The sequence below is a fragment of the Canis lupus genome, chromosome 18 (genome assembly GCF_003254725.2).
Source record: "Canis lupus dingo isolate Sandy chromosome 18, ASM325472v2, whole genome shotgun sequence".
In the NCBI taxonomy this organism is placed as follows: Eukaryota; Metazoa; Chordata; class Mammalia; order Carnivora; family Canidae; genus Canis; species Canis lupus.
The window spans coordinates 5,496,835-5,523,695 of NC_064260.1; the positions used below are offsets into that span (position 1 = coordinate 5,496,835).

The 26,861-nt window shown below is 38.3% G+C and overlaps 1 protein-coding gene and 1 pseudogene across 1 annotated transcript in view; one reads left to right on the forward strand and one right to left on the reverse strand.

The window, feature by feature from the left end:
* Window positions 1–26,861, forward strand: part of VSTM2A (V-set and transmembrane domain containing 2A) — a 191,277-nt gene that overhangs the window by 150,109 nt on the left and 14,307 nt on the right. The window lies entirely within an intron of this gene.
* On the reverse strand, window positions 6,005–6,752 carry LOC112661370 (acyl-coenzyme A thioesterase THEM4-like; annotated as a pseudogene).

Consider the following 26,861-nt stretch of genomic DNA (forward strand, 5'->3'; position numbering starts at 1 on the left):
GGTTGCCAGAGATTCTTGATTCTTGGCATTTCTTTGCTTGTAGATCATCACTCTGAAGTCTGGCTCCATCTTCACATGGCTCTAATAAGTCGGAGTCCTCCAGAGAAACAGAGCTGATTATGCAGTTATACCATTATGGCAGTAGGCAAGTCCCAAGATCTGCAGGGTGAGTCAGTACAGTGGAGACCCAGGAGAGCCAATGGGCTGGTCCCAGTCCAAGTGGAAGCATGAGGACCAGGAAAGCCAATAGAGCAGTTCTAGTCTGAAGGATGGAAGCTTGAGACCTGGAAAGCTTAAGTTTCATTTTCAGTCCATAGGCAGGACAAAGGCCGATGTCCCAGTTCAAAGCAGTCAGGCAGGAAATAATTCTCTCTTACTGTGTGAAGGGCCAGCTTTTTTGTCCTATTCAGGCTTTCATCTGATTAGGTGAGGCCCACCTGCATAGGAGGTGCTGTCTGCTTTACTGCGTCTACTGATTCAAATGCTAGTCTCATCCTAAAATACCCTCACAAAAAATGCCCAGAATAATACTTGGCCAAAACTCTAGGCACTCACAGCTCTGTCAAGTTAAGACCTAAAATTAACCATCATGCATGGCATTCTCTCTGTGTGTCTGTGTCTAAAGCTACCCTTCTTATAACAGTACCAGTCAATGGATTAGGGTAATTAATAATTATTAGTTACAATTAATTGTGACTTGATTACATCTACAAAGACTTAATTTCTAAATTAAATCACTTTTACAAGTACGGGAGCTAGGATTTGGACATATATATATATATATATATATATATATATATATATATATATATTTAAAATATTTTGTTTATTCATGAGAGACACAGAGAGAGAGAGGCAGAGATGCAGGCAGAGGGAGGAGCAGGCTCCATGCAGGGAACCTGATGTGGGACTTGATTCGGGGTCTCCAGGATCACACCCTGGACTGAAGGCGGCGCTAAACTGCTGAGCCACCTGGGCTGCCCTGGACATATCTTTTTGAAGGACAAAATTGAACCTACAAGAAGTATCAAAAGTTAAAAGCTGTGTCGACTTCTAGATTACATCCTCATGGGACAATAGGCCTTTACTGGAATCATTGAATATTTTGTTAAAAAATAGGAGCAGAGGCCACCTCTGCTGTGGCTCACTTGGCATCCACAGTGAGGGAGTTATCAAGTCTGAACCTTAACATAAACTTGATCTGGACACAAAATTGTGTGGTTCCTAGAATGTTATGGTGATGACTCCACCCAGACAAGTAATTTGCCTTTCCTGATAAAGCCATGATAGAAAAATGAGGGGGAAGAATGCTAGTAGTTATTGCTAGCATGGATGTAAAGGGGTACAACCACTTTGGAAACCCGGCAATGTCCACTAAAGTGAAACACATGGCTACTCTCTGACACCACAATCTCCTACTACATATACGCCCAGAAGAGATGAGTACATACATGCACAATCACAAAGAACTGGTAAAAAGCTCCAATTTCCACCCACCAGAAAAACCAATAAATGTATTATTGTATGTTCATCCAGTAGAGTACTTACCAGCAATAAAAATAAGAGTGAACTCTAGATACAGCAACAACATGGGTGAAATCTCACAGACACAGTATTGAGCAACAAAAGCCAGGAAGAAAGGCATATAAAATGTATGGTTCATTCAAAACAGACAAAACTAATAGGTGGTGATAGCCATCAGGTTGGGGTTACCTCCTGGAGGGGGTACTGACTAGAAAGGGTAGAGGGAAACTTCTAGAGAGGGAAATGTGCCACATCGTGCTGGTGTTTGAATGTGTGTATATGAATAATATAAAAATTCATTAAGCTATACACTTAAGATGTGTGCACTTTACTGCAAGTATTATGTATCCCAATAAAAAAAAAAATAAAAGATTGATGTATCGGAGCCCTATGACACAACAAGCATTATTCTAGGCACAGTAGTACAATAAAACAAAGTCTCTCTGTTCTCATGGAACATTCTAGGGAAAGAAGACATTTTATAAACTAATAAAAACAAATGAACAAACTGCCTGTGTGTGCACGTGCCAGCTAGGCATACTTGTCTAGTCACAGGAGTGGTCTACACTAAAGTTTCTTTTTGTGATTTCATAGCATAAGTTTGTTTTTTGTTTGCTTGTCTTTAAATAATGGGGCTGGATAAGATAGGCAAGAGAGAGCCTGAGGGGATGGAGGGGTTGGAAATTGTTGGGTTTAAAAAGAAACAACTGCTGTAGAACTACTTGCCTTCTTAAATTATGTGCCTGCCTGCCTACCTTTGATAAAACAAAACCTAAAAATAAATGTAATAGCTAATTACATTTAATCTCATAGTTAATTAATTCCTGTACACATTATATCCATATCTTCCCTCCAAATTCATTTTGCTTCTTGCTGAAACACATCTCAATATTTTAGGGGTCTTCAAACGTCTTGGTCTTTTTATATCTAAAAATGTCTAAATTAAAAAAAATTAAAAAAATAAAAATGTCTAAATTATCTTGAAAGCCAATTTAGTTGATACAATGAGATACTCAGTAAGAAAAGTCAAGGCACCCAAGTCCAAAGTGAGTTCTAAGACAGACAACCCACTAAGGTGCATACATTTCACAGGAAATGGCTCACTAGTGTTGAAAGACCTTTTAGATGCCACAGGGTGAGTACCCTGTCTGTCACCCTACCTGGAGCAATCATGGGGCAAAGCTGAATTCTCATGTCAAGTTCCCATTGGACGATAGGGAGAGCATGCTATGTGGGCTGTGAAATGAACTCTGAGGGCTGGCTGCTGAGCCTCCCCCGCCCCCCAGGAAATGTGAGGAACCAGAGACAGTAAGTTTGCTGCTAACAGGAGAGCTGAGGGAGAGATGACCAGATTAGGATCATCCAGCAACCCCAGAGTTGGTCAGGGCAAAGGGGAGCATGAACTTTACCCCTGGGCCAAAGATGGACTGTGCCCTGAGAGCACTGGCGTGAGTCCTCCCAGGTCTTATCTGGTAGGCTTCCCGTGGGAGTGAGACTTCAGTACCAGAGGCTGAAGGTGGCACCCTGGGTTCTTAGTGGCCAGACGACAGATGGTAAAGGCAGCTCCAGGAAAGAAAACATCAGGCCATGTCAGTCAGGTGCATGTGAATCAGAGCCAGCCTCAAGCATTACTCAGCCCAGAAAGTAGAGAGCTGGCTCCGAACAAATCCAGTGAAAATTTCCTCTCCCCCTACTTGGTCTCTTCTGCACCAACCTCAGCTGAGAAGAGGAGAGTGAAAAAATGAAATTAGGACCTTAAACTATGGAATAAGACTGGCTGGTCTAGGGACTGGTTTGAAAATGTGTTTCATATTATGATGTGTCCATAAAACATTTTATTAACTGAAGAGTGCTCAGAAAGATCATGGGGCTGCTTACTCTGAGAGAGGAAAAGGCCTCCTTTCACTGGAAATGTTTAAAGGGAGAGTAGGATACCAGCTACATTTCATTTGCAATGATGTCATCCTTCCAGTTGAGCTTGTCCAGCATGTAGGCTAAATTAGCTATATCAGCACTTTGAAAATATGATCCCCACCTACCAATGCCTACTGTTTGTATGTTTATTCCTTTGTAGATTATTGCTCATTTCCCTCAGGATGCATATTAGATTTTCATTATATTTTGAATATTTTGCAGTGTGTTATGAATCTAGGTGTGGATTGTTTTTCTTTAACTATCTTGAAGAGCCTAGACTGCTCTTTTGATATCAGCTCTCAAATAATTTTGATTATTTCAGTGTTGAAAGTGATCTCTTAAAATATTGTGTCTTCACCATTTCTTCTATTCTGGAGCTCTCATCAAATATATGTGGGAGATTCTCAATCTGTTTCCATGTCTCTACATTATTTTACATTTCTGGTTCAGCTCTAGCAGTAGCACCTGAAACAATTCCTTAGCACTAGCTTCTGGTTCACTATTTCACTATGCAGCTGTGTCTAGTCTAAAATCCCTCCCACATACCTTTTTAAAACAGTTTTATTTCTGAGATTTTAACAGATTTTTATTTATATCTTGCTGCATTTAGTTTTTCTGCTTTTTAAATATGTTATTGTTCACATTTTTTATAGAAGCTATTCCTTTCTATATCTTTTTTACATTATATTTATTTTTACATAAATATAATCATTGCAAATGTTTGTGCAACTATTCCAAACAAATTTATCTGAAGTAAATTTAATATTTTATTTCTTAATTTTGCTCTATATCTTCTTATCATGAAAGATTCTATGAATTTTAAACATTTTTGCAGGCTTGTGTTTGGAGTTTTTGTTTTCGCTCTTATTTTATTTTTCTTGTATCTCTGTTTCATTCTTCTTATGAAAATATTTTGTATTACTTCCACTTGGTTTTCCATATACTAGCTTAGAAACAGGCAATTTTAGGAATCCTAGTCCTTGCTCATATTTCTAGTTCATATTTCTAGTTCACTAGAAACAGTGTTTGAACATATTGTTTGAACAATGTGCTTTGGTCAATTCTATTAAGCAAGTGGGAAGATTGGTTCATGTACGGACATTAAAGTAAACCTTTTCCAGCTCCCTTACAATGCCAAAAATCTTCTAAAACTGAGATTTCATTTGTTTTTCTGTCAGAAGGCTAACCCCTCACCCAACTTCAAGTTGTGAGACTGGCTCTAGAGTCTTTATCCAACAGGTGGTAAACCCTGCCGTTGCTGTGCCCATAGCCACATTCCAGTAACCATTGCTATCAACATATTTCCTGTTTTGTATTTTTAAAGCATTTTATCTATTATTGTTTTGAGTTGAGGATATAGAATGCACCAAAGCATGAACTTAATATAGCATTCTGACCAGAATCTCCTTATCTAACGTATTAAATTCATTTATTTCATCTCTCCAGTTAAAACAAAAGCAGTGCCAGCTAACATAATAAGACAAGAAAAAGAAAGTGTATACTGACTTGGAAGGAAAAAATAAGTGTTTGTAGATGACATGATTGTCTATGTAGAAAATTTGAAACAATCAGTCAAAAAACTGGAACTAATAGAAGGGCTGCAGGATATAAGGTTAATATACAAAAGGTCAACCACTTTCCTATATAACAGTAAATGAACAAATGGAATTTGAAATGTAAAATGAATACCTTTTAAATTAGCACCTCTCAAAATAAAATACTAAAATATATATCTAACAAAATACAAGATCTATATGAGGAAAATTGCAAAACTAATGAATGAAATCAAATAACTAAATAAATGTTCATGGATGGGAAAACTCTATTATCAAGCTGTCAGCTCTTCCCAACTTGATCTACAGATTCAATGCAATTCCAATAAAAATCTGAACAAGTTATTCTCTGGTGATCAACAAACTGATTCTAAAGCTTATGTGGAAAATCAACAGACTAAAAATAACCAACAAAGTATTGAAGAAAAATAAAGTTGAGGAACTGACACTACCCAATTTTAATACTTATTTTAAGTTATAGTAATCAAGATTATGTGGCATTGGCAACAGACAAATAGATCAATGAAACAGAATAGAAAATCAACAAACAGACCCACATAAATATAGTCAACTAATCTTTGATGAAGGAGGAAAGGCACAATGGAGCAGAGATTTTTTTTTTTAAACAAATGGTGCTGGATCAACTAGACATTCACATGCAAAACAAACCAAAAACAGACTTTATATGACCTGAAAGGTTGACTCATATTTATATTTAAATGTAAAATATAAAACTATAAAACTAGAAGATGATATAGAAGAAAATCTAGATGACCTTTTGTTGGCAGTTACTTTTTCACCTCACAGGGAGTGTGTCTGTGTTAAAAAGTTTAGAAGGAGGAAATAGCTCTTGGAATTGTATTCTGAAGATTTATTCAAGAAGGTCAGTGTTAGCAGGCTTCATCCTCTGGGGGACTCAACAGCAGGTAAGTAGAGAAGGACTGGGGATAACAGCTTCTTCTGGAGGAGAGAGAGCTTAATGGAGATTGGTGTAAAATGCACCAGAAGCTCTTTTATGTCAAACTTTCTTTGAGATCCAGCTTTATCAGTAAGCTTGTTGTGTCTGAATATAGGGTCTTCTTATCCATGCTTTGACCATCACAGAAAACAATTTCCTTCTTCAACCTTATCAAGTTGGCTATTTATCACAACAGAACAAAGGCCTCTTAAAATTAATGTTGAGATTGTCAGTCATGACAATTCCCCACTATAATTGCCGACATACCAACAGTAGTGTCAATCATGGTTGCAATGGTACGTCCATGAAGGAATCCAAGTGCTCTTGCAGATAAGGACCTCCTTAAAATATGCAAAATATCCTTTCTTCATCATGATTATGGAATACCACATATGCAAGGCCCAGGCTTTCCTTAATCTTCTGGGGAAGCGCTGGGCCTATGACATTTGTTATTTTACAGGCTTTGTGTCACAAAAAAAGGTTTTAGAGTCTTAAATACTTCAAGCTGACTTACATTTATGTGAAGACAAATGTTTCTAGGAGCCATCTTCACATTTCTTCATGAACTGACCAAAGAAGAGCCTCATATCCTTGCTCCAACTGGGATTGTTGGATAATGGTCCCTATTGATGATCCGAGAAGAAAATGGTCTTTGCACAGCTGCATGGTCCCTCACCATCAGGGGCACACCTCCCTGTAAGTGAGTAGGGCCCTTCCCCCAACCCCACTTCCACTTCTGGGGCAAATGCAGTTACAAGGCACAGCTCCACAGCATGGCTCTGAGGGTGCCCAAGTTCCACCATGATGGCTGCCTGGCCACCTGCTCACCTGCTTGGTCCTCCCCATTCATGGAGGGGCATGTGACACTCAGCAGTGACTTTTTAGATAGAACACGAAAGGCACAATCTATGAAAGAAATAGTTGATAAACTAGACATCATTAAAATTAAAACTTTCTGCTTTTTAATACACGTTGTCAAGAAAAACAAAAAGACAAGCCACAGACTGGAAGAAAATATTTGCAAAGACATATCTGATAAAGAACTATTATCCAAAATATGCAAAAAAAATTCTTAAAATTCAGCAATAAGAACACAACCTCACTAAAAACGAGATAAAGTCATTAATAGATATATCCTTATAAAAGATACACACATGGCAAATAAGCAGATGAAAAGGTATTCTATATCATATGCCATCAGGGAAATGCAAATTAAAACAATGAGATACAGCTGCGTACCTATTAGAATGGCCAAAATGTGGAACACTAAGAATACAAGATATTGGCGAAGATATGGAGCAACAAGAACTTTCATTCTTTACTAGTGTGAATGCAAAATAACAGCCAATTTGGAAGATGGTGTGGTATTTTCTTACAAAACTAAACATAGTCTTACCATACTATCCAGCAATAGCACTCCCTGGCATTTACCCAAAGATGTTGAAAAAATATGTCCACACAAATACTGTACATGGATGTTTATAGCTGCTTTATTCATAATTGCCAAAACCTGGAGGAAATCAAGATATCCTTCAGTAGGTGAATGGATAAACTGGGATATATCCAGACAATGGAATATTATTCAGCACCATAAACAAATGAACTGTCAAGCCATGAAAAGACATGGAGGAACTTTAAATACATAATTCTAAGGAAAAGAAGCCAATATGAAAAAGCTATATATTGTATGATTCCAACTTTATGACTTTCTAGGAAAGAAAAAACTATGAGGATAGTAAAAACATAAGTGGTTGCCAGGGATTGGTGGGAGAAAGAGATGAATAGGCAGGAGACAGAGGATTTTTAAGGTAGTGAAAATATTCTTAATGACACTATACTGACAGATATGTGTCATTAGACACTGGTCAACATGTGTAGAATGTACACCAAGAGTGAACCCTAATGTAAACTATGGACTTTGGGTGATAATGACATATTAATGTAGGTTTATCAATTGCAACAAACCTACCTCTTGGTGGGGGGTGTTGATAATGAGGGAAAGGGTATAAGGGAACTCTCTGTACCTTCTCAATTTTGTTATAAACCTAAAAATAATAAAGTTTAAAAATACAAAACCAAGAAAGACCAGAAAACAACATTTTAGGCTGCAGAGTTTTACCAAATCCTTCAAGTTTTTATATAGTCTTTCCACTATTTCTGTTTTTTCAATAACCTATGATTGTATTTTTTAATTTCCTCTTTGGCTTAATAGCAACTTGATGAATTTTTGTTTCTTTTGCATTCAAAATATCAATCAGTGAATAAGTCACCTCTTTTTCCAATTTTAAACCTTATTTTCAGCTCTTCTATATATACATTTACCACTATATGCACCATGAAAAAGAAGCCCCAAGTCATCAAAGTCCCTATTTATCCATCCTCAGGAAGAGACACAAGAAATCCTACCTCAGCAACCTTCATAGCTGTTTCCTGTCTTTTACTGCTGATGAGATCCTGGCTGAAATTCCCCAGAGCTGACAATCTAACCAATAACATAATATGAGAATTTTTAGTAATACATGCTTCCATTCCATAATATTAGTTTAATGCTATTTTTTCTCTATCTTATACTCTGACAATTCAAATTGAGAAAAGAAATAAAAACATTTCAGGAGACTTATTTATATCTATTTTATTAAATTCAAACTCAAACCATGAAGGCTGTTGAGAGTGTTCATCAAAGCTGGAAGCTACTTGGGGCAAATTTCTGCATTTTGTCCTACTTCACATTGTTAAATTCAGTAAAATGCATTGAGGAAACAGGCAGGAACATTGAATGAATTTAAATCTATTTCAGCTGCTGACTTGATCTGATAAACGTGTACCCCTCTTTAGAGAGTGAACTAAAAGTTAAATTTGAAAAAGGCTCTATTTTACTTTATGTGAAGAAAAAGGATATTGCCCAAGGAAAATGTCAGCTGTGATGTCAGTCCTTCCAGCCTTCAGGCCAGCAGTTTTATGTCAGTCCTTTGGTGTACAGACACCTTAGCAGCGAAAATGAGCTGATAAGAAGAAAAAGAAGTTAGAACTGAGCTTTGGAAGAAAACCAACCTGGTATCAGGGAGGTCTTCCCTTTAGACAGTGTTTGATTCAAAACACTGGTTCTCAAAGGGTGTCCCTGAACCAAGAGTATCAGTTTTTCCTTTGAGCTTGTTAGAAATGCAAATTTGTGGGCACTTCTGTGACCTATTGAATCAGAATCTCTGAGGATACAGCCCAGAAAACTGTGTGTTAAAAGCTCACCAGGAGACTTTATGCATATTAAAGTTTGAGAACCACTGAGGTAGAGAAAGATATTCAATTAGGCAAATTGGGTAGAAGAAATTCAAGAAGTCAGAACTAATTGTGAAGAAAAATGGAAATAGCCACCTGGCTTCTGGGATTGGTGAATCCAGAGCAAGACCGTAGCCCCACAGCTGGTAAACAAGAGGTCCAGAGAGGAGGTTTAGATTTTTAATTAGCAGAGTTATTGGCAGGAATTATACAGGATTTGGGGGCCATGCAAGCTAAGTAGTGTTAACAACTCTCGTCTACTCTCAGCAGGGAACTGGATTGTTAAGTAGTTAAACCAAAATTTAAGTCTGGTTGTAAAGGTTAGAATCAATTTAGAATCTAATACAATCATTAGATAAATAAGGCCTGGGACAAAATGAACACTCTGATGTGTGCTATATGAATGTCTGGAGCAGACAACAGGGTCAACAGGTCAACATTACAACAAATGTTGTAGTCAGCAACATTAGGTTTGGTCCCACAAGATGAGTAGGTTGATGTAGTTTCTGCTTTGATCAGTGCTGATTTGAGAACTAGCTCTACCAAGACAATGCTTGGAAGGTGAAAGGAGACAATAGTGGAGAAAATAGGAAACTATCCGTCCTGATTTTAGCATTGAAAATCCAAGATCCTAGCAAAACACTCAGTTCTAGGAAAACCACGAAGTTTGGTGACTCTAAGCCAAGTAAATTCAAATTTTCTTAGGTAAATATAACATCTATGATTTACTCTGATGTTGTGTTGACATCTTTGTTGTGTTGTGTTAAGTCAATTAAAACTATTACTTTAATAATAATTTTTAAATAATTTAAGAGTTTCGTGTGATTTGAAGGTGTGTATTTCCAAAAGTTTGTGTATCTGTTTACTTTAAAGACTGTGGATAAAGAAATAATCCTAAGTGTACACATGTGAAATCATATGCTGTAGATTTTGGAGGGTTTTTTGGTAATATCACTAATCAAAAAAAGAAAAATTCATATTTTTAGCTTTTAATTAATGCATACTAGGTAGGTGGGTATTTGAAGAGCTATGAGACACCTGGAATGACAATATTTATTGAAACTCAAGGACAAAACTTTGGAACAGATGTGTTATGAATGGATTACAAAGTGGATGAATGAATCACTAAATCACAAAACAATATTGGACACATAAAGAGATTCCAAACAGGTGCAGGATAAAGCAACAACTCTGATCTATTTTATCAAATTGCAGGGCTTATGTCATGGTATTTATTTAGAACAACTTGTAAAGAAAACCAGTTACCCTTAACTTGAAAGAATATTTCAGCACTTGTTTTATACTTTTGATATAAATCACTACTATTCAAATTTTCTCTGGAAAATCCTTCTGAAAAAAAGTACATCTTTTAAATAAAGCTAACTTTATAAAATCTATTGATAGGTGTAAGGGACTTGGGACTTATTCCTCTATATTATGAGCCTATAATGTTGCACTCTAGGTTTAAGTTTACATAAGTAAAAATCAAAGGTTAGTGGAATCTAAAAAAAAAAAAAAATTGCATTATCTCTTGCAGAGAAACAGTTGCATGAGAGTCAGGAATACAATGATCTCAGGCCCTTTCCAAAGCAAACATTTTTGTATGAATGCTATTCAAAAGAAACTCTTCACCAAGTCAACATTGCACAAATTGTGAGGAAACAGATGACTTTTATAGGAAACAACAATTCTGATAAATTGTACTCTAAGAGTTTGGATCTTCTTTAAATTGTCTAAATTCTATTTACCATTGTCCAAAAAGGCTTCAGGATCAGAGAAAGAAAAATACCATATAATTTCACTCATATTTGGAATTTAAGAAACCAAACAAAGAGAGAGAGACAAACCGAGAAATAGACTCTTAATTATAGAGAACAAACTGATGGTTACCATGGGGGACAGGAGTAAGGGATGGATGAAATAGGTCTTGGGAATTAGAGAGTACACTTATCCTAATGAGCACTGAGTAATGTATAGAATAGTTGAATTGCTATATTGTACACCTGAAACTAATATAACAATGTGTGTTAACAATACTGAAATTAAAATTTAAAAACTCAATTGAGAAAAGCCCTCATGAAATAAAATACATGGGAAATCAGTAAAATTTATTCTAAAATAGTTATCTAGAAAAAAGAATAAAATAAAAATCAATTTTTAATGTTTGGGTCAAGCTGTATCACTTTAAAATAACCTTAATTCCTGGGGGAAGGCAGAAAGACTACCTGGGCTCTTCCACCCTCTTTTTTTTAAAAGATTTTATTTATTTATTCATGAGAGACACAGAGAGATATAGAGGCAGAGACACAGGCAGAGGGAGAAGCAGGCTCCACACAGGGAGCCTGACATGGGACTCGATCCTGAGTCTCTAGGATCCCACCCTAGGCTGAAGGCTGTGCTAAACCACTGAGCCACCAGGGCTGCCCTTCCACCCTCTTTTAATTGGCAACAGGCTTCAGAATATTTCTGAAGGTTTTTCAATAATTTGTTTTAATATAGTTTATTGCATGACAAAAATAAATTTTCTAATACTAAATAATTTTCAACATGGAGTTATTAAGATTTCTTACTGTTGATGACCTGTTGGGCACATGTGTTCAACATGTAACTCTCTAATACTCTGAGTGTGTGTGTATGAGACCCACATGGCATAAGAGAAAAAAGTGTACTTCTTGAATGTGAGACATTGAACTTTTTAGTATGCAAAATTCCTCATGGTTCAGTTGCAGACAGTTTTTTTTTTTAATTTTTTTTGTTTTTATTTATTTATGATAGTCACAGAGAGAGAGAGAGGCAGAGACACAGGCAGAGGGAGAAGCAGGCTCCATGCACCGGGAGCCCGACGTGGGATTCGATCCTGGGTCTCCAGGATCACGCCCCGGGCCAAAGGCAGGCGCTAAACCGCTGAGCCACCTGGGCTGCCCCAGTTGCAGACAGTTTTAAATAAATAATCACAAGATGAGGGGTCTGGTTTTAGATAGTGAGTAGCTAACAAAGTCAAATTGCCCTTTCCTAGCTCTTTGTTAAATTGCCAAGGAAAATGTATGTATGTATGTATGTATGTATGTATGTATGTATGATGATGGATAGACAGATGATAGATAGATAGATGATAGATAGATTCATACCTACACACACACATACATACACACATACATACATGCATACATAGAGAATGACTGAATAGGTAAATAATTATTCATGAAGAACTTAAGAGAATGCATGTGTTAGGACAAGGGTGGGTAGTGAATGTGTGGACTATGAGTTGGTAGTAAGTGGGTATAGAATAAGGAATAGATAGTGAGTAGGTGAGGTTGAAACATGGGATGAGGAGTAGATGATGAGTGGTTGGTGTGGGTCAGGGATTAACTAGTGAGTAAATAGTTAGTGAGGGATGTAGGCAGCAAATGGCATGAGGTAGATGGTAAGGAATGAGTAGTTGTAAGGTGGAGAGAGGTAGAAAACTATGGGCATGGATAGTGGCAGGGGGAGTACTTAATGAGTGGTTAGAGGACAAAGATTATGTATGAGTGGGTATACACAGAGAGGTAGGTAGAGAGTGAGTGTGGGATGAGAAGTTAATAATGAGTGTGTATGGTTAGAAGTTAAATATCTCTAATCTTCTAACCCCAAGTGAGCGCTGAGGGGAGTAAGGAGGTAAGTAGGTAAGGAGTAGATGTGAAGTGTGTTGTGTATAGTAGGTGGTTAGGCAGTCAATTTGTATGACACAGTATAGTTTTTAAGTGGCTGTGAGGCACGGTGTTAACAGCAAGTACATAGGTAATGACTGGGGTTGGGGCAGCTTGTAGATAGCAAGTAGGTAGGTAGAGAGTGGATATGGGCCTGGACCTTGTGATGAAATTTATCTAGCTCATTAGACCTGATCTTGGGCATGGGACTTAGTTTGGGAACTTTACTTTGGACATGAATCTTAAATCAGGAATTTTGACCTAAAGCTTGAATTTGCACCAGAGTTGAACTTTGATGCTAAGTATTAGAAGAGACCCTTTTACTTCAGACCCAAACTTCCACCTTGTTATGAGACCTAGACCTGGACCTTTAACTACATCTTGGACCTGGATCTTAGAAGTAGAAATTGAACCCTGTATCTGAACCTTGGATACAAATTTCAAACCTGGACCTTTGACCTAGACCTTGCACTTGGATCTGAACCTGGACCTTAGATCTAAAATTGTTCCTTGGACCTAGAAACTGAACCGTAATCTGGATCTTGAACCTAAATCATGAATCTTTCTCTAATTTGGACATTGAACCTGGCCTTAGGCATGGAAATCAGACCTGGACATGGATCTTGGGCTTAGATCTTGTATCTGACTTAGACTTTAGAATTGAACTTTTGCCCTGAGACCTAAACATCAAACCTCAGACCTGAACCATGAGATACCCAGGACCTGAAATGGAAAGTGGACCTTCGACCTGTTTTTGTCCCAGATTTAGACTGGAAATTAGTGCTGGATTTTGAACCTTGTCTTGTGCCTTACCTGGAGTTTGCATGTTATCTTGTGGTTTTCTCATGTCAAGACAGGGTCATCTCTCTATACATTTAGCTCAGATGTCAAGACTGATGATGCCATACATGCACCAAAGGGGTGTAAAAGGTTTATTACTCACGTAGTGAGGCCTTTCTAGGGAAAGCAGGGAAGGGTTCTAGCGTGGTCTGAAAATGGCTGAGAGAGCAAAGAGGGGCAAGTGGTTTGGGATTTTATTGTGGTTAGGAGAATAGGGCCAGGATGAGAGCATGGGCGAGGGATTTCATGGTTTATACTTTCTGCTACTGCTGAAGGAGGATTAACATGAGCTTCCTTGTAGTCTTTACAAAGTATGAGGCAATAGGGAAGAAGAGAAAGGTGGGACTTGAAAGCTGTCAGTAGTCAAACATTCAAAACAGAGTCAGACTCTTTATTATAATTTACCCCTTGATGATTGAATGATGGCTGAAACATGGCATATTTTACAAAATTAAATTTGAATTTGTTTAAGGAAGCTGATACAGTGCTCTATGAGGTCAATAGCTGGAGGCCAGAAAAGAAATGAAATTTTAGTTGAATGCTGTGTTCAAGAACCCAACATGGTATATGTTAAATGAGTTTCTTGGCTATTCTAAATAATGCCTCAAACTTTGATGGGAGTAAGGAGGGATGCCTGGGTGGCTCAGTGGTTGAGCGTTTGCCTTTGGCTCTAGGCATGATGCTGCCATCCCAAGATTGAGTCCCACATCGGGCTCCCCACAGGAAGCCTGCTTCTCCCTCTGCCTCTGTCTCTGCCTCTCTCTTTGTGTCTCTCATGAATGAAATAAATAAAATAAAATATATATATATATATAAAGGAATAGGAATAAGAAGTACTTTAGTAAGGCCTTGAATTGTGGATTTAATGTATGCTGAGACTTGTGTGATCTTGACTTACAAGATTTGGGTAGGTGTGAAGCAAAAAAAAATCCCAAGTTCTTCATGCTAAAGATCATGATTTTGCCATTAGCTAAACCCAATGATCAGATTATGAATAATGATGAAGAGTCTATAAAGACCTGGAGATGAGGATCATTATAAGGCAGGGCATCCAGTGCTAAGGTGGCTGCCTAAAGTTCAGCCCATTGTGCCAAGCTTTCAAGTCTAGATTTTATCAAGGATATCTAGTTAAAGGATGGCCAACAAAAACCCTTTAGCAGACTCCATCATCTATATTGGTTGTGCCATCCATAAAGTATACCAACTCCCCTTCTTATTTACTCAGATGTTTCCAGTGGGGTCTTCAGGGAACAGATGGGTCCAGAAGAGGAGTGACTTCCTCTAGTGCCATATGGCAAGGGACTGAGGACAAGGGGAAGCCACTTTTTTCCTACAAAGGTAATATGCCATATGGTCTGAATCTCACTTGATCCTAAAAATGTCATATTTATTTTAGCAAGGTTTTAATGGCCATGCCAAGCCTACAGTCTGTTGCCTCTAAGACCTAAGGCATAATGGTAACCAGGTACACTCACAGGCTCGGGGCTCATTAGAGACCCGGTCTCTAGAAGGAGCCAGGAACTTTCACTCTACAGGTGTACAACATAGGGAATAGGAAAGTAGAAGCTCATGGGTGACATGGCCATCTTGGGTGGTTCACAGATTCCAGGAGGCAGAAAAGAAGTTACTAAAAACTCTAAAATAAAAGAATTTCTCAGGGGCACTAATGAGAGTGTCTGTTACATTGCAATTGGGACAGATTTAAAGCCTTTGTTGTAGGGATCCTCATTCAAAGTGGGCTGATTACTGAGTAACAGAATAAATGGTCTTAAGTAAAATTGTAAATGAGGTATGTATTGCTTCCCGTACCCAAAAGGCCTTAAAAAACGCTGCGCTCATTTGAGGTGATGGCAGTCAACAGTTGTTTCTTGACACTGTCATGAATAGAGTGGTCTTCAATTGACCAAATAATGCCCAGAAATTTTGCCAAGGTAGTGAGGCCTTGTACTATGTATAAGATTTCCCTTTCTTGTGAGCTCCTTTGTGAATGCTTGTGTGTCCTGAATGAGTGTGCCAAATGAATCTCCTAAGAGGAAGATTCATCAATGTTACATCATATCTACATTCTGGAGAAAGTTGGGTGTGGTATTGAAAAGATGGTGTTGAATGGGCTGCTGAGATACCCCATGAGTAACCAGGTTAAGTTGTATTGTGTTAAGATAAAGGAAAATTGGTGCTGAGAGGCTGTTGAAATGAGCCCTGAACAAAACATACTAGCCAAATCTATGACTGCAAAGTATTTACTAGTTGCTGATTGGATGGAGTCAATAACCTCAATAATACTGGGTATTAGGGATCTTAATGGATGGGAACATGGCATTAAATAATTCATTGTGAGCACCATTCATTCTTTCCAGGTTTAATAACAGGCTAAACTGGGCCTAAATAGACTCCATATAATAGGTTTCAATCCTTGAAAGTCCAGTTTAATTTATTTTGGGTTTGTTAACAATTAAAATAGGTTGAGACAAATCCACAGGGTCTTTTTTTGTCAGGACAATTTTAAATGCCAAAGATTTAATTTAATTTTAATTTATTATTTATTAGATCAGAGCCTCCATGCCCACTGTGAGATATTTTAGGGAAAATAGAACTATGACCATGGGAATTTAGGCAACGCAATAGTTTAAATCATTAAGGTGAGACATACTTATGTTTCCTCTATTTTATGTTTGTGACTCCTTTAAGATTATAGGAGGTACCTTATGTAAACTTAGTAAAATCCTCAGAAGAGATAAGATAAATTACTTAAATTTAGTGAGATATTCCAGGTGTAACTCTAATTTGAGCTCCAATACAGATTAAGGTCCATACTTATTAAGGTTTACCGTTTGGAGCATTGCAGCAGATGTTAAATTTAGAATTGAGACATTAAAATTAGTTTAGATATTAAAGTTAATTTTATCTGTTTCTGGTATGTTTCATAAGTCTTTGACTTCCAATTAGGTCAAATTGTGGTGCAGAGGTCTCACATCCAGGCATAAAATTTAAGTCCAGGTCTAATTCCTAGCCCAGTGCCCACGTGCAAAATATGGATCTAAACCTCAAGTTTAGGGTTATGTCCAAGGAACTGGAAAATTCCAGATCCAAGTTTCATGCTCATCATTCATGTCCCAGGTTAGGTCCAGATCTTATTTCCTGGTCCAAGGCAAGAGGACCACCAGTTATAACATTTACCACCATGGTACTAGGAATAGATTCAAAGTCCAGGTCTTTTAAAACAATTTTTGGTCTTTTACTTCAAAGACTAGGTCAAATCAATTACGAATACATATTTAACATCTAGTACTAGTTCAAGGTTCAGGTGCATGGTATAGATCAAGAAGGGAATCTCAGGTACAAGTTTCAGGTCCAAAGTTATGTCTAGAACCAGGTATAAGATCCAAGATAGATTTTAGAGGTCTATGTCTAGGTCCAAGTCCATGACAAACAACTAAGTCAAAGGTCAGGCCCAAGGTCTTGGATGCATCAAGGCCCTAGTTTGGCATCCTATATTCAGGTCCAACATAAGGATCTAGGGTCCATATTGAAATCTGAGGTCCATGTTTAAGTTCCATTGTCCAAGTCTTGGTCTATATCAGAGATACAGTTACAGGTAGGTATAAGGGGTATTATTTACATGTGAATTCCAGTTTTAGCCCCCTGAAATCTATGTCTAAGAATCATCTCCAGATATGAGGTCCAGGAAAAAGGTCTGAATTTCACTATCAAAGTCCAGATGCAAAGTCCCAAATCCAGTCCAAGGTCTATTCCAGTTCTGAAACCCAAGCCCAAAATCCATGTCCATAGTCATATCAAGGTCAGACATTCAGATCTGAGACACAAATATGAGATTAGAAATTCAATTCCAAGCTCCAGGTAGAAGTTTCCAAGTTTCCTTTCTACTATTCAGGTCCAGATATAAGCCCAGAATCTTTGACTACATCTAAGGTACAGGTATCAATGTCCAAGAGCATATTTAGGTCCAGGTCAAAGGTCCAAGTCCCCATTAGAGATCAATTTCTAAGTTATAAAATTCAACATTGATGTTCAAGGTCTAAATCCAATTCTAGGTTCAAAGTCTATATTCAAATATAGGCCTAGTGCAGAGAATGCAAAGTTGAGGTTTAAGGTCCAGGTTCTCATTTAGGTTCAGGTCCAAAATTTAAGTGAAAGTTTTAGTATAGTTCCAAGGGCATGTTCAAGGAACCTGACATATCTAGGTCTAAGATCTGGGTCTAATGGTCATGTCCAAGATTAGTTTCAAACTGAGGTCTGAGTTCAAGGTCTGAGGTACACATTTGAGTTTAGAGATCTAGATCCAAGGAACAGATCCAGTGTTGAAGGTCTATCGTCTAGGTCAAATCTATGTCAAAAAAAAAAAAAAAAAAAGTCCAAAACCTGGTCAAGGTCAAGGTCTAAGATGCTGATCCAAGTTTAAGGCCCACAATTTTGGTCTCAGATCAAGGTCTAGGTCCTAGTACCAGAACCAAGATTGTGTGTTACTAGGTCTGAGATCTAAGATGAAGGTTAGAGGTTAAGATCCAAGACTCTACATCAAAGTTTAATTCCATGACTAAAGACATGGTCTAGAGTCAGTTCCAAATTCCTCAACGTTTAGGTCCTAGGTTGAAATATTATTATGTCCAGGTGCAAGGGCCTTATTCAAAGGTTGGGTCCAGATTCAAATTCCAGGTTCAAGGTCCAAGACCAAGGTCTAGGTTTCAGGTGCAGGTCCTAGTTTAGTCAAAAGTCCAGGATTTATTTAAAAGATCAAGATCCAGGTCCAGGCCCAAAGTCCAGCTCTAAGCCTAAGTCCAAGGAACTGAGTAAATTCAGATTTAAAGTCAGTGTCCAGGGATCCCTGGGTGGCGCAGCGGTTTGGCGCCTGCCTTTGGCCCAGGGCGCAATCCTGGAGACCCGGGATCGAATCCCACGTCGGGCTCCCTGCATGGAGCCTGCTTCTCCCTCTGCCTATGTCTCTGCCCCTCTCTCTGTGACTATCATAAATAAATAAAAAAAATTAAAAAAAAAAAAATAAAGTCAGTGTCCATGTCCATTGCCTATGTCCAAGTTTAGGCTAAAGTTGTACAAACTGAAGAAAATGCAGTTGAATACAATGTGTGATTCTCACAAGTGTTCAGTTTTGTTTAGATATAGCTTATTTGAACCTTAATATAGTCTACCATTCAATAAGAATCTCTTTTCAAGCTGAATCTAGTATCAAATTCTGATCCTGACCTCTTCTTATAATGATAGAATGCATACGCACACATTAGTTTCTTCTAGATTTACTCAAACTCACAATAGGAAAGTGCTGGTGAGAACAATGTGCGTATCTAACCTTATTTTTGTACATACTGCTTAGGTTTACTTGTTCTAATTCACAGGAAGAAGATGTAATTGAGAAGCATGTGCAAGTTCCTGAGCTTTTTTCCTCTCATATCAATCTTGTAGTCACCTTGGTTTATTCTAATAAAAGTTATTTTAGAGTGTCAGAGACTGAACTTTGTCCATATAGTTCTCTTCCATAAAGACTGCTCAAATATATCTTATCTTACTTAAACAGTGAGAAAATACTTTGTAAAAAAATGTTTATTTATTTATTTTAGAGAGAAAGAGTGTGAGCAAGAAAGGGGGATCGGGCAGGTACAAGTAGACTCTGCATTAAGCACAGAGCCCAACTAAGGTCCCATCCCATGACCCCGAGATTATGACCTGAGCCAAAACCAAAAGTCAGGTGCTCAATTGACTGAGCTACCCAGGCTCCCTGAAAAAATACTCTTGATATAAAGTTGTGTTTCTGGCTTTTTTGCCATTATATATATTTTTTTAACAGGTATACAAAAAATATTTTAGAGATTGTGTCTGATTCTAAGCTTGTTAACTTCTCATATATGTATATAGATTCTATCTAACCCACAAGAAAGATATATTTTGAAGAATAATGTATGATATTGAGTTTGCTTAATGATATATTATTGTTTTCACAGATATTGTGTTGATTTAATTGCTCAAATTCACTTTAAATAGTACAGTTGGGAAGAATGTGAAATAGTGTCTGTGAACTATTTTTCTCAATAAATCTTACATTCATCTCAATGTATTCTAATATATTACAATTTACTTTAGAGAGGAAGGTCTGATTCTGATTTTTTCCAATATTGTTTTTTGTATACTCATATTCCATCTAAATTTCCTCTAATGTCTACTAAGAACTTTTTTATTTGAGAGAGAGAGCATGCATGTGAATTGGAGGGTGCAAAGGGAAGGAAGAGGGAGAGAAAGAATCTTAAGCAGGCTCCTCACCTAATGCAGAGCCCCCACAGAGCAAGGTGGTCTCCTCTCAGAGCTCAGTCTCATGACCCAGAGATCATGACCCAAACCAAAATCAAGAGTTGGATGCTTAACAAACTGAGCCACCCAGATACCCCTCCTATTAAGAACTTTTAGGAATAATGTATGCTACTAAACTTGTTTATACTTGTTTTCACAAGTATTGCCTTGAGACCTTAATTTGGTTGAACTAGTATTAAGAAGGTAGGTTTGAGAACAGTAGTGATTATGGAGCCCTCTACACAAATACTCTTTGGGTTTACTATAACTTGCTCTGATTTAAGAGAAGATATTTTTAGAAACAATATGTGACTCTCAGATTCAGCTCACAAATACTTCCTGGATTCATCACAGTTTTCTCAAATATTAAATAGGTAGTTTCTTTTGAGAGCAATGTGTAAATAAATACAGCTTTTCAAAACTACTAGACCCAAACATTCTAAAACTTTACCTGAGCCTGGACGTGACCCTGGACATGGAACTTATATCCGTCCCTTGAAATTGGACCTAGATTATGGACCAAGGACATTGGCTCCTGACCCTGAACCTTGAACTGGATCTAGATCCTTGGGCTTTGACCTTGGATCTAAACCTCAACCTGTGCCTTTGAATTGGATGTTGGATATTAACCTCTAAATTCAGACCTGGACAACAGACCTGCAGTTGTAACCTGGATGTAGACATGCACATTGGACCAGGAAATAGGACTTGAACATAAATTCTGAACCAGAATCTGGTTCTGGATTTTTCTAATTTCTTGTACTTGACCTAGAATATGTTTTTGGACTTTAACCTTTGACCTGGACCTGAAATTTAGACCAGGACATAGATGTCGAATTTTGCCTAGATTTTTCCAGGTCCAATGTCCAAGGCAAAACCAAGTGTGAGGCCTATTAAAAATACCAAATGTGTAGTTTCTACATCAAGGTCTAAGTCAAGGCACAAGGTTAAAATTATGGGCCCAAGTCCAGGTGAAATACAGGCCTCATATCCAATACAAAGGTCAAAGGCTCAGTTTCAAGATCCAGATCATGTCAAAGCACAAGGTCAAAGTCCAGATTCAATCTTCAAATTTAATATCAGATTAACTGTACTGAAAAAGTCCATTGTCAGAATCTAAAGTTTGGATTTGGTACTTAAGCTCAAAGTCCAAGTTATAAGTCCAAGTCTTAGTCTAGTGCCTGGTTCGATGTCCAAGACCAAGGTCCAGGTCCACAGCCAATGACAAGTTTTAAGTCAAGTCTATGTCTAGTCGACACTAGACTAGACAGCTATAATCTTCAAGATCAAGGCAAAATCCAGGTCCAAATTTCAGATCCAAGGTTCTACTCTGAGTTAAGCTCCAAATCAAAGATCTAGGCTAAGTACTAAAATCTAAAATCTATATAAAAGTTCAGAAAATGTTCAAGTTCCAGGTCTGAAGTCAAGTCCAAGGCCTTGAACAAATGTCCAGGACCAGGCACAGATTCTTGTCCAGTTCCAAGGTCCGGTAAAATCAATGTCCTACTTCTAGACTCAGCTTAAAACATTCAGTTAAGATCCATGATAAATGTCCAAGTCCAAGGTCAGAGCCAACCTAGTTCTGGAATCAAGATTCGTGTGCAACTGTTGAGGATTTACCCCAAAGATTCAGATGCAATGAAATGCCGGGACACCTGCACCCCGATGTTTCTAGCAGCAATGTCCACAATAGCCAAACTGTGGAAGGAGCCTCGGTGTCCACCGAAAGATGATGGATAAAGAAGATGTGGTTTATGTATACAATGGAATATTACTCAGCTATTAGAAATGACAAATACCCACCATTTGCTTCAACGTGGATGGAACTGGAGGGTATTATGCTGAGTGAAGTAAGTCAATCGGAGAAGGACAAACAGTGTATGTTCTCAATCATTTGGGGAATATAAATAATAGTGAAAGGGAATATAAGGGAAGGGAGAAGAAATGTGTGGGAAATATCAGAAAGGGAGACAGAACATAAAGACTCTAAACTCTGGGAAACGAACTAGGGGTGGTGGAAGGGGAGGAGGGCGGGGAGTGGGGGTGACTGGGTGACGGGCACTGAGGGGAACACTTGACGGGATGAGCCCTGGGTGTTATTCTGTATGTTGGTAAATTGAACACCAATAAAAAATTAATTTATTAAAAAAATTAAAAAAATAAACAATTCTTTTCAATTTATTAAAAAAAAAAAGATTCATGTGCAAGTTTCAGGTTCAGGGTCATATTAAGGTGTAGACATGAGGTCTAGGTCCGAGGTCCACTTCCAGGATCCATATTTGAGGTAGAAGTCAGAGTTAAGAGGTCCATGCCAAGATCTAAGTCTAAGATCAACCTCTCTAATCAAGACCAAGTCAGATCCAAGGTCCTGGACAAATTTGGGTCCATGGTTGAGGCATCACTTCCATTTCTAAGATCCAAAGCCAGATCCATATCCAGGTGAGGTCCAAAAATAAAGACCAGTTTGTGTTCTGAGGTTGGAAAAATGTCCAGGTTCAAAATCAAGTCCAAAGTTCAAGGACAAGATCCCAGGCCCAAATCTAATACTCAGGTCAGATTCGCCTTTCATGTCCATAAATGAGACCCCAGTCACTATCTTTCCTCACCTCACACTCATTCACTACCTACATCTGCCCCATACCTACTTGCTACTCACACTTCACCTTATAGCTATCTACTACCTACCCTACTCCATAACCATTAACTAATTACCCCTGGCAACACTAACTCTATGTATACTTTGCCCGACCTCTACTTAATACTTTGCTTCATATCACTGCACTACCTGCCCTCACCCCATACTGACCCACTAACTATCCTCTGTCCAAACTCACTGTTTACCTCACTCCACCTCATACACACTTGCTACCCAAACCCTGACCCGCATCCACTGTCTACATATCCAGACATATAGTTATTACCTTACTACTACTTCTGACCCCATACCCACTCAACAACTAATCCACCCTACAACTAATAGTTACTAGTTCTTTGTTCCAAAAATTCACTAACTATACCCTAGTTATACAGAAAGTACAACTAGATTATAAAGTATAATAATTATTTATAAGGTAATAATCTGGTATTGCCTAATTTGCCTACTTATTCATTTCATAAACATTTATTACTTACCTCATGCACTTGTTAAATACCAGAAATTGTTTTAGATTTAAAAAAAAAAACAAGAATAAAAACTAAGCATAGTTCCAAATCTCCAGGATACTTCAGCCTGTAGAAGAATATGCACAAGTACATTGATTATTATAATTAATAAAATGAGTACTAAAATAGAGAAAAGCCAGAGGCTTTGGTGAAACATTGAGACATCTGGCAAAGGAGGTCATGGGAAAAGAGGATACTTGATCCAAACCCTGAAACACAAGTTGGCTTGAAGCACAAAGAGCCTCAGGGGTAAGAGAACATGTGGCATCATCAGAGAATGACCACATAGATAATCAGATAATAGCGAGGTTTTTAAATAACATATATACCAAGAATCATGTTCAAAACTGTAAGATAATGATTTAAATAACCCTCACACACCTCTATGATGTAGATGCTATTATTATATTCCTTTTTTTAGGAGAGAAAAATGAGGCTAAGAGAGGTTGACAGCTTTCCTACATTCATGTGGCTAATGAGCAATAGAACCTAAGACTAAAAAAACAAAGCTTGGTGATTACTGCCTTCCTGACACCAACAAGAATAATGAAGTTTGAAAACCAGAGAAGAGGAAAAGCTAGATCACAAGGGTCTCATGTGGATTTGCTAAAATATTCGGTCTTTCTCTTGAAGTCCATGAGAAGTCATTGACGAATTTACATAGTAAGGTTTGTTAGGCATTTTGACCCTAATTATAAAAGTAATTTCAATTATTGTTATAAAAATTATATAATAGGACATCCCCCAAATGGCAACATAGGAGGCTCCTGAATTTTCCTTCTCCCAAAGACCCACCAAATATACAGCTGTGCGTGGAGCACTTTCCTCTGAGAAAAATCCAGAAAAATCCAGTGACTCCTACACATCAGACAACTGAGAAAATACCCACATTGAAATGAGTGGAGCAGGCTGAGATACTCTCTCACCATAAACCCCAGCCACCCACATCATGCAATCAAGAGGGAACATCCAACTTCCAGATTTTCCCTAAGGAGCAAAGGGTATGGAACATACAACTAGTGCCCCAATTTCATGTCTGCCACCCAAAGGATGACCTTCAAACCACCTAGCTCTGAAAGCCAACAAGGCTTGCATCCCTGAGTCCCACAAGACTATAGCAAAAAAGAAGCAACTGTTAATGGGCACACGGCACTATCCATGGCTTTCCCCTTGAGGTCAGCACAGAGAGTACAGGCAAAAATGTGCACTTCCCAGTCTTTCCCAAGGGATTTGACTGCATCCTAGCTGCTATGAGGGTTCAGCACACATCTAGATGCTGAATGAGAGCCTCCCTAGAGCCTGAAAGTGCCAATGGGTGCATCCTCTACCTTCTCCTTTCGACTCACTCCAACAATAGGCCAAGTCACCAGAGTCCTCCTAGAAGAAGTATGTCCACATATCCAGTGCCCCAACTTTTCTGACTTCCACTTGAAGGACAGGTCTTCAAATCTCCTAGTTCTGGTAGCCAGCAGGGCTTGGCATTCAAAAGTCCCATAGGAACATATTTTAAAAACAACAAATCAGTTTTCAAGCAAGCACGCAAGCAATTGCTGTACCTATCCTCAGGCCGAGCACAGAGGAAGCAGGTAAAAACGTCCAAGATTCTCCCTGGCAAGGGAGATTTGACTGCCTTCTGTCCCAGCTGCTCCCTGAACCCCTTTTAAAATATCCAGGGTTTTTTTTTCAGCAGAATTCTTGTGAGCAGAAGGGAGTGGGATGATATATTCAAAGTGCTGAAAGAAAAAAAAAAAAAAAAAACCTGCCAACCTGAAAAAAGTGTCTTGCAGAATCGAAGGTGAGCTAGTTTCCCAAACAAAAGCTAATAGAATTTATCACCACTAAACTGGACTTAACAAAAAATGTTTATTAAAAAGACTTCTTCGGGGATCCCTGGGTGGCTCAGTGGTTTAGTGCCTGCGTTTGGCACAGGCATGATCCTGCAGTCCCGGGATTGAGTCCCACATCAGGCTGCCTGCATGGAGCCTGCTTCTCCCTCAGCCTGTGTCTCTGCCTCTCTCTCTCTGTGTCTCTCATGAATAAATAAATAAAATCTTCAAAAAAATAAAATAAAATAATAAAATAAAATAAATATAAAATAAAATAAATAATAAAATAAAATAAAACAAAATAAAATAAAATAAGACTTCTTCAAGGGGCACCCATGTGACACAGAGGGTTCGTGTCTCTGCCTTTGGCTCAGGTCATGATCCCAGGGTCCTGGGATCCACCCCACATCAAGCCCCACATGGGGTTCCCTGATAAGCAGGGAGCCAGCTTCTCCCTCTCCCTCTACTGCTCCCCCTGCTTTTGCTCTCTTGCTCTGTCAAAAAAAGAAATAAAACTTTAAAAATAAAGACTTCTTCAAGCTGTAACCAAAGCATGCTGATTAGTTACTTGAAAACATATAAAAGTGCAAAATTCACCAGTAAAGAAATATATAAAAATTCATAATACTCTAATATTGTGAATCACTCCATTAGCCAAGAAGGCACACTTATGTTCCACCTCTGAGCTATTGCCCAGACATCCTTCTAATTTATATAATTTGCCATTCACTCATTAAAGAAAAACATTCATTGGACTGATGCGAGCTCAGAGCTAGACACAGAGGTACACTTGTAAACAAGACAAATTCATCCAGTACCTCTGCTTGCAGAGCTCACTGTTGAGTGACAAACACTGAACAAGGGGTGACAGATATGTTTGCAGTGATGGGCAGGTCCATTGGCACTTGGAATATAGGCACAAAACCTGGCTACAAGGTCTAGAGAAAAATTTGAAGTTAAATCTGAGATCTGAAAAAAAAAAAAAAAAGACATTGGTTGGGGAGTGAAAGAAGAATATTCCAAATGGAAGCAGCAATACTATGTGCTAAAGGCACCAAAGTGGGGAAACGTATAGCACTTTGGAAGGACAGAAAAATATTCTGATACAGCTGGGGCACGTTGAGTAAGGTGGGTGAGCTTGGAGACCTTGGCCGAGACCTGTCAAGACAGGACTTTGGAGGCCATTTAAGAGTGACAGGAAGCTGTTCGAGTTTCTTCAGCAGCAGAGCTCCGTCGAGACGGGGGGTTGTTTAGTGTAGCCCTGTGTGTGGGTCACTCAGGTCTGAGTGATGCGGAAAGGGCAGCGGGAGGTAATCATGCTCAGGTGAGTGATGAGGACGTTGGACTAGAGCGGTGTCGGTGGTGTGTGTCTGTGTGTGTCTGTCTATGCAGTGAACTGTCTCAGTTCACAAATTCAGATTTAAAAAAACACTTCCCTGAAGATAAGTTCTCTAATATTGCAGTAATTCCATAATTTCTCATCTTCATCATCCACCATCATATTTGCCCTGGTATGTCCTCTTTCCCTTTCCCTTTGATTCTCCCCTCTCCATCCTCTGTCTCTGTCTCTGCCTCTCTCTCTCTCTCTCTCTCTCTCTCTCACACACACACACACACTTTCACTGCCTTTCTTCTCGCCTAAGGCAATTTTAAATCCTGCTGACTTCTCCAATTTCACCATCAAATTCATTCACCACTATTCTTTCTTCATTAGAAGGTAAGAGGTCGATTGTAAACAAAATGTTTATGATTTTTACATTTAGTTCTTTACTCGGCATTAAAATTATTTCAGTGTCTGTTGTGAATT